We start from the raw sequence: 9,877 nt of genomic DNA on the forward strand, positions 1-9,877 counted from the left end.
AAAAATTTAAATAAAATTTGAAATTAAAAATTAAATAAAAATGAAATAAAATTTAAAACGTAAAATAAAATTAAAAAAAAAAAATTAAATAAAAAAAATTAAAAAAAATTTAAATAAAATTTGAAATTAAAAATTAAATTAAAATGAAACAAAATTAAAAAAAAAATAATACATTATTTTATGCAATTAGTGTCAAGAAGTTATGCAAATTCAAAAATTGTATTTAAAATAAACATAAAAAATTTAATAAAGTTTGAAATTAAAAAATTAAATTAAATTTAAAAAATATATATTAATAAAAAAAAATGTTTAGATTTAAATAAAATTTGAAATTAAAAAATAAAATACAATTTTATAAGTAAAATAAAATTAAAAAAAAGTAAAAAAAGAATTAAAATAAAATTTGAAATTAAAAAGTAAAATAAAATTTAAAAAGTAAAAAAAAATGAAAAAAATAAAAAAATAATTTAAATAAAATTTGAAATTAAAAAATATTGTAACATAAGATTTAAACAAAAATGAAATAAAATTCGAAATTAAAAAATAAAATTCAATTAAAAAAATTTAAACGAAATTTGAAATTAAAATGAAATAAAATGAAAAAAAAATAAATAATCACATTATTTTATTCAACTCGTGTCAAGAAATTAAGAAAATTAAAAAAATTTTATTAAAAAAAAACAATAAAAATAAAAAAAAAATTTTATTTTGAAATTTATTTAAAAAATAAAAAAAATTAGAACTTCATTAAAAAATACATAAAAGCCAAATTAAAATGTCACACATCTGTAGCTGCCACAGCCACTGATATTTCAATTTTACGACCAACTCTATGTGCCACGCTTGACAAATTCAGGTCTATCGATTAACGAGCGTTCACAGCTCCAAGCAAAATTCATACTTGATTATCTGTAAACAATTTCCGTTGCCATCATCAATAACCGCAATTGTATTTGAGAAATAAAATAATTTTTTGTATAAAAAGAATGAAGTTTGCTCAATCGTCTATTTTACATAAACTTTGTGCAATAGAAAGATGCGCGCACTTTAACCTTGAACGCAACCACAACAACAGAAGCACAGAAGCACAGAAGCATAGATCTTCTAACTGGTACCGGTAGCAATTCATCGAAAGCAGAGAAGACAGTGTTCTGATAAAGACTGCCTCTTCTACTCTCCCTGCATCCAGTGTCGCCAGTTTTGGAGCCAGTACTATGCTATCGGTTCACCTTCTAATTAGATAGGTGAGTTAAGGTTAGAGTGTCAAATAAGCATCTCAGTCCATGAGAAGTTGTTTGGCGCACACGACTCGCTCTAAGTATGTGCTAATAAGTTCCTAATTTTCTGCACAACCATTTTTTCGCAGTTGTTTTCTGTTTTCAGGTGTCCTAGCCTGCCTTTGACCGCTTTGCGATCTAATTTCCATCTCTCACATTTGAAGAATTTGTGATCTGCATCGTCAATTGGCGCGTCTCCATAAGTGCATTTTGTGGTTTGAAATTTCCCTATTTTGTTTACATATTTGCGAAAATAACCATGTCCTGATAGCATCTAAGTAATATCCTGACAGCCGTGGGGTCTTTCTCCTAGCAAGGTCCTATGGATCTACACGGCTATGATAATACCAATTATCACCTATGCATCAGTGGTTATATATATATATATATATCAGTGGTTTGGATGAGTAGACTCTCATTCGTGGGAGTCACTGTGGCCATCTGTTGCGTTGGAGCTTTTCCGACTACTTCAGGCCCGGCTCCTTGGCATAGACAAGATCTACTCAGATTTCTTTCTAAAGAAAATTGAAAAGGGAATCCGAGTGCAGTACAATGGATTTAATTGTGTCTGAGTGCTGTACTTGCTAGTCTGTCCCGACAAAAAAAAAAAACGTTACGGTGATCACCAGTTCAAAAAACATAGTTTTGAAAAAAACGCATTTAAATTTTTACTATCTGCTGCGGAGTGCCCGAGCGCCCTTTGTTAATTGTTGAATATCTCGAAAAGTATTTGTCGGATTCACTTAAATTTTTCACACAATATTTTTAAGATATATGTACCTATTTTAAGAAAATCAAAAAAATTTAATTTTTTGAAAATTCTGACCACCCCTAACCCCTTAAGTCGCCTCCGAACGGCAGGGGAAGTTTCTCATTGCAATGTTTGCTGTTTCTAATAAAGCCGGTTTACCCCGCATCCAAATTGCGTTTCTCTGTTTTTATTAAGTTCTCGCTGTTTTTTTTGATGAAAATACAACTTTATTCTGAAAAAAATGGTTACAAGTGAATCATTCAAAGCATTGCCCATCGCTGGCTACTACTTTTTCTCATCTTTCTGTTTATCTTTTGAGGCTATCCACGGATCAAGCCATTTTTTGATGTCTTCATATGAATGGAACTGCTGGTCCCCTAGGCCATGTACCATCGATTGGAACAGATGATAATCGGACGGCGCAATATCTGGAGAATATGGCGGGTGGGGTAGGATTTCTCATTTCAGTGTTTCCAGGTAGGTGTTAACGGGTTTGGCAACGTGAGGCCGAGCGTTGTCATGCTGTAGAATACATTTTTCATGCCTCTTCGCGTATTGCGGCCGCTTTTCGCGCAGTGCTCGGCTCAATCGCATCAATTGAAGTCGATACCGATCCCCAGTGATGTTGTTGTTGTAGTAGCATAAATATTCCCCATACTTACATAGGGGGAATGCTGCTGGAGTGACAGTCCTTGGCGGGATATAAATCCGGGTCGTTTCGGTAACGTAGAACCGACTGTTGTGGAAACGTTCCTCAGTGATGGTGATGGTTTCGCTTGGTTTTAACAGTTCATAATAAATAACACCAACTTGTTCCCACCAAATACATAGCATGACCTTCTCAGCGTGAATAATCGGCCGAGGCGGCGACGTAGAAGCATGACCGGGCAGTCCCCATGACTTTCTTTTCTTTGGATTTTTCCAATGAATCCATTTTTCATCACCCGTTACGATGCGATGAAGAAAACCCTTCTTTTTTTCCCGCTGGAGCAGTTGTTCACAGGCGAAACGCTGAAAAAACGACGTTCAACATCTCTTGGTTCTAACTCATAAGGAACCAAAGTTCTATGCTTCTGAATCATTTCCAAAGCATCCAATCGCTTGGAAATGGATTGGCGGGTAACTCCTTATACTGAAGCCATGAAAGGGGAAAATCAACACTTCCCGCAAATGACGATTATTCGGCGCAAAATCAGACATTTTCACAAAACCAAAAGTATCTGATACCAAAACAAAATCACTAATGTGTTGGAGCAGTTTTTTTACCATATGTTTAAGTTTGGTTTATGCCGTTTAAGTTATGTTAGAATCGACTAGCACACACTGCAGGCGGTATCTATTGACAAACAGCGGGAACTTAGTTGCACAAATATTTTTAAACAGGGTTATTTCGATCGCCCTTCATGCAGCTTAATCAGCGCTCTGCCATTCCACTTCCCCTCTTTCCCTGCCATTATTTCGCTATTGCTACAGCAGGGATTTTAAAAGAGTTGCTTTGAAGTGTATAAATTATATTTATTTATTTTATTTATACATAGTAATTTTTCGTATCTTCTTTCACATTTATTTCACCATTTTCTTGTGTTCACCTTTTTTTAAGAATAAGTTTAATTTAATTTTACTTTATTGAATTATTACAACTAGTATGTATATCTATGTATGTACTTAAGAATTCCTCTTAATTTTTTAAATGCTTAATCAAAAGGTTTGTATTCAAAAATGTGATTTCATAAATTTTCGTTTTGGTGATAAAGTTAACAAAAGTCTTTGCATTATTCCCATTTCATTCTTTTTTTTTTACTTTTTTTTTTTTGTTGTAACTAAACTCTATTTTAGCCTAAAACACACGAAGGAATAAATACACAGACTACGCATTAAATGTTTTTGAAATGAATAAGTTTTTCTTGCGAATATTTGTTTATATGTATGAGTAGATTATAGAACTTACACAAATGGATGCAAATATTTATTTGTTTTTACTTGTGCATAGAAGGACAATTAACACAAATTATGGTGACTAAATTCGAGTAAATATGGCTAAAGTATTATAGAAAATTTTCATTTTTAAATCAATATTTTAATTGAATAGGATTTTTAATGCTTCTTGCGTTTAAATATTATTTTTGATTTTCATGCACATTTCCTTCGCTTTCGTCCCCTCTCAAATTATGTTTAAATGTTTGTTATATGTAAATGCATTCGTCTGGTTTTAGTAAAAATGATACAGTGTTTTAGTATTGCATAGAATTAATTAAAACTAAAACTCTCGCATATAACTAAACTTTCGTGTTATGTTATTTTTACAAGTAGCGATTTGTAATTGCGCAAAATGTTAGCGTAAGCCAATCGCTTATTATTTCCGACTTTTTTTTTTCTTAAGTTCACTTTTGATTTTTGATTATAAAAGTTACAGCTTACGACGAACGATAGCACATCAGTATTTTAACACTTTGCGATAGGCAATTTTATCTGATGGCAGTACCTGCTAGTCGGGGCAAATTTAGCTTTTCGGAGTTATTTCTCCCTTAGCCATTTGAAACAAATACGAGTATGTGGATTTGAGAAAACACAGAATTTGTTGAAACTCATCTATTGTGTTTAATTTTAAAACAAAATTACTGATCTCTACTGTACTGATCCCGGAAATTTTTCCTTTCCTTTGACATCGGCGTCACCAACTTCTACGACGACTTGCGAATGCCACTGTGGCGGCATCGACTGCAAAGGGTTAAGCAGTTTTGCTAATTGTTGTTTTTTGTTTTTTTTTGTTTTTTTGAGTGTTCATTATTATTTTTTGTTTTTTTGAGTGTTCATTATTATTTTTTGTTTTTTAAGTACAGCTCATTGTCTAAGAAAAATCATATATGTAATTACAATTTTGAAGTTTTACACACAAATTAGAAAAATACCACACATTTTTCATTCCCATTACACGGTTTTTAATTAGAATTTCTAGAAAGATTTTCGGGTACGCAGTTTTATACTACATAAAATTTTATAATAATAGAATAGAAAATAAAGATTTAAGTCGCTAAAAAATCCCGCCGATTTTTGACAATTTTTTCTGCTGACGGTGTTGGGTGTTTTCTTCCATATAAAAAATATGGAATAGACAGCGCTGAAAAAATTGTCCAAAATCAGTGTGATTTTTAATCTAATTGAAATTTGCACTTCAGTACACCAAAATTCAATGATCTATAAAACTGCATACCCGAAATGTTTCTAAAAATTCTGTATAACTAAAACCATATAAATGCAATTTTAAAATTGTATTACAAATTAGAAAAATGCCACAAATGTTTCATTCCAATTACATGGTTTATAATTAGAGTTTCCGTACAAATTTTTGGTAAGCAGTTTCATAGAACATTAAATTTTATAATAATACAGTACAAGATTTAAATTGCCAAAGAATCTAATTGATGTTTTATAATTTGTTTCCTTAACAAATGCACGTGATTTTTCTTTTTTTTTGAAGAAGAAGATGATAGGAAAAATGCGCAACACAATTAAGGAAAAAAATATAAGAAATCACAAGCCGATAGCTCCGATCGCTAGTGCCTTTTAATTGTAAATAAATAAATAAATAAAAATAAATAACATAAATAAATAATAATAAGACTTCTTTCAGGTGTTTGGATGAGCTCTTCCTCCCAATTGGGGCGTACGTCTTGACGTTGCTCCGTTAATAAATAAATATAAAAAATCAGCGGAATTTCTCAGCAACTTCAAACGTGCACTTTATACTTTATTATACAATACTAAAATTGGATGAGCTGTAAAACCGCATACCAAAAATCTTGATAAAAAATCGAACTAAAATTTTTTTTATAAAATGTGAAACTATAAAACCAAGTTACTATTAAACAATGAGCTATATTTTATAGAAAACATGAAGAAAAAAATGGGGGAAATTAACTAGCGCACCATCTAGTTAAAAAGTGGAAAACATGTCTCTAATTAGTACTGAGCCTTGCTGTGGACTTACAAAGGGCCACATTAACTCCTTCTCCTGAGAAGTTCGTTGAACGCTGGTGAAATTCTAACGGTCAGCGACAACCGAAACAATTCCTAACGCCGAACAGAGGAATTCTTAATAAGCTACTTTCATTCAGCAGAGGAAACTGAAGCCTTTTAACTGGTTACTTTAAAGGTCACTGTAGCCTGAGATATTAGCCGAGGAGGAGGAATGTGGTAGTGTAAGAGGGAGCATGCCCCACATATCCTTGGTGTGACGGCACCTTTGATGATGTTTCAGGCATTTTTATTTATGCCGCCTGACTAAAACAACAGCCTGAGATAACACTTAAACAAAATTGGTCTCTCTCAACTGCCGATTCTGTGAAATGGAGACTGAAAATTCAGAATACATTCTTTGTAAATGTCCAGAAGAAGAAAACGCTTACAGTGCCTTGGTGGTACTGCCATACCTCCAAATAAACTATGGAACAATAAGCCCCAGAATATGCTGGAATTTTTAAAAAGCCTTAAAATACTCGTATAGGGTACCTCAGCATGCTTTGCACTCTCTTTTGGTCGCAGTGCGCAGTAGCCTAATAATAATAATACAAAAATAACTTAAAAACAAATAAATTATGCGAAAAAATTTATTATTATGGCCAAAAATGTTGATGTGCTATCATTTTGTCGCTGATTGTGCATAGTTCTAATCACAGTAGGCCACAAAAGATCTTTTAAGTCGAAGTGTCGGCCATTGGGCAAACTACAGATACAAAATTATTATTATTATTATAGTCCTAATCACACATAACAGTGCTTGTGTTGTTATAAAAACAAAAATTTACCATTTCCTAAGCCCAGCATAAGCATTTTATAAATAAATAAAAAGTATGTGGCCTTCAAAAGCTTAGCTTTGAAAAACTGAAGCGATTTTTCCATGCTCTTCAACGCAATTTTCCATATCCTATTTTTCGATTCACAAAGCACTTTAAATTAAAGTAAGCTTTTATAAACGGGAAGTTTACTCCATGTCTCGCATGAATTTCTGTAAGCAGCTTTGTAGGCAGTTTCAAGTTTTCGAAATGTTCTTTTACACTAGAAAATTGGATCAATAAGATTTCAATAGTCATAACTAAAGTGATGCATTTGGCAATGAATAAATAAAAAATAAAAAAAATGTGGTGAGATTTGTGAAGAAAAAATGTTCCATATTTTTTCCACATTAAATTAAAACTTAATTTATTGAAAGCAAATGGAACAGCTTAAGCTAGATTATGTGTTTTTTCACTATTACTGCGGCGAGTGCAGCTACACGGACATATTAAAAAATAATTTAGATTCACTTTCCGAGTGAATAAAGTGGCGCTTTTAATGAGGAATGAAATGGCACTTTAAATAAAGAAATAAAAATAAATCTAAAAAAATAAAAAAAAATCTAAAAAACAAAAAATGCTAAAGCAAAAAAACAAAATATAAAAATAAATCTAAAAAAAGAATAAAATAAAATAATAAAACAAAAATTAAATTAAAAAATATTTTATATCTCGAAAAATAAATGTAAAATGTAAAAAAGAAAAATTAAAAAAAAAAAACTAAAAAAATGGCAAAAATTTAAAATATTTCATGTAATAATTCAGCAGTTAATCAAATTGCAAAATCGGAAAGTGTATAGCTATAAAATTGTATGTACAGTAAGCGCCAAAAGAATGTATACACCACATATTAACAAATATTGACTATTCATTTATTTATTTTTTAATTTCGATTTTTTTTTATAAAAATATAGTTCATACCACAGTGTATACAGTGAGACAAGTAGCCAAAACAAAAAAATGTAATGTAATATATTGGACTATTCAGCAAAATCAATCACCAGCGTCTTACCTCACAGGTGTTACAACTGGTTACTGCACTATCGGCACCCTAGCTAGTAGAATGGATGTATGTACCTGACAATGACTTCTGCAGGAGTTGTGGGATGAAGAAGAAATTGAGTCGGAACAACGCCTTCTCTGTGAATGTCGTGCACTTCAAAGAAGCCGTACCAAATAAAGGGGTTTCCAATGACAGGTGTTATTTTGAATAGCCCGCTATTTCAGAGATGTCACTTTTGAAGCTGCCATTAACGGAAAAACCATTAGCAGTAAAAAAATGTATTGTAAATTACGCATTTTTGGAAAAGATGTAAAAAGATGTAAAAGGTGAATCTGTTAAAGATGTTATCGGTAAATCAGCTGATTTGTTTTCTATTTTCTTTCGCCGTGTCCATGTGGCTGTCAGCTCAGAATGAAACAAGGCGAATTCATTCTTTGTTTTGAACTTTGCCAATTCTATCCCGTGAAAATCGAACGTACAAAAAAAACAGGTTCCTATAAATAAAAAACTTTTTATTTCAAACGTATTTTTTGTTTTTTGGAAAAAATTTTGTTTGAAATCTCATATTAAATTTTTATTCATTTTTACCTCATTTGCTTCCTATGGGTTAATGGAAGCCAACTACTAACACATATAAATCGCTTCAAATGCAACCACGTACAACATGCGGCTGCCGAAATAATGCAGCCACTTCGATACAGCAAACAGTCAAGGCGAAGTCGCGAATGGCAAGAAATAGTGTAAGCCATCAAATGCGAACGTGCAAGCAAACTGACGATACCAGCCATAGAAACCATATTACAGTGGATGGAAACAAGTAGATGCTACTTTTGGCGTATTGCATCAGAACAGTAACGGACGTTGATCCTAGTGCTCATACTACCTCTCGACGAAATTATTAACGTACTTTGACAGTGGGAAGTTTAGTTCTGGTTAAAGTCACACATTGACGGGGTTAGGCTTGGGCTGCTTACTCCTCGTAAAAAAACACTCACTGTGTACACTGTGGTTCATACTACAACATAACCAATGTAACGCAAAGTTTTAAATCTTGTACTAAATATATAAATGTTCGACAAATTTCCAGCAAAATTTCAAACTCTTGAATTAAAATTTCGGGAAAATTTTCAAAGGTATTCAGTTGCGAATTTTGATGTAATAAAGCGCAAGTTGCAAGTGGGTTGATTTTAAAGATTTTTTTTTTTTGCTGGCGGTCTTTTGCCTTTTCTCCTTTTAACGCACACTCGAATTTTTTTAATGGAATAAAACACAAAAAAAAAAAAAATTGCCAAAAAACAACGCGATCTTTGAGTCACCTGAAATTTATGCTTTTACTAAAATTCAATGAGCTGTAAGCCTGTGGCAATGACAAGCCTGCGAGTGTATTTTTGCCATGAAAAAGCTTCTCATAAAGAAGCATTTGCCGTTCGGAGGAAGCATACAACTGTAGATCCCACCATTTTGTGGAAAAACATTAAGACGTACGCTACAAATAGGAGGCTTAGCTTGGCCGAACACCTAACAGAAGTGGACGCGCCAATTATTTATTTTATAAAACTGTGTACTCGAATTCTATCTAAAGATTTTCAGTAAAAAGTTTGATATTTTGATTAAAATTTGCCAAATGTTTATAAATTTTGTGCTAAGTTTGAATCTCTGCATTAGTTATATAAGAAAAAAATTATATTATAATTTTTATAAGAAAAAAAAAATTTTATAATTTTTATAAAAAAAAAATTTTTTATAATTTTTATAAAAAAAAAAAATTTTTATAATTTTTATAAAAAAAAAATATTTTATAACTTTTATAAAAACAAATATTTTATAATTTTTATTAGAAAAAAATAATTTTATAATTTTTATAAGAAAAAAAATAATTTTATAATTTTTATAAGAAAAAAAATAATTTTATAATTTTTATTAGAAAAAAATAATTTTATAATTTTTATAAGAAAAAAATAATTTTATAATTTTTATAAAAAAAAAAAAAATTTTTATGATTTTTATAAAAAAA

Source organism: Anastrepha ludens, chromosome 6 (genome assembly GCF_028408465.1).
Source record: "Anastrepha ludens isolate Willacy chromosome 6, idAnaLude1.1, whole genome shotgun sequence".
Lineage (NCBI taxonomy): Eukaryota > Metazoa > Arthropoda > Insecta > Diptera > Tephritidae > Anastrepha > Anastrepha ludens.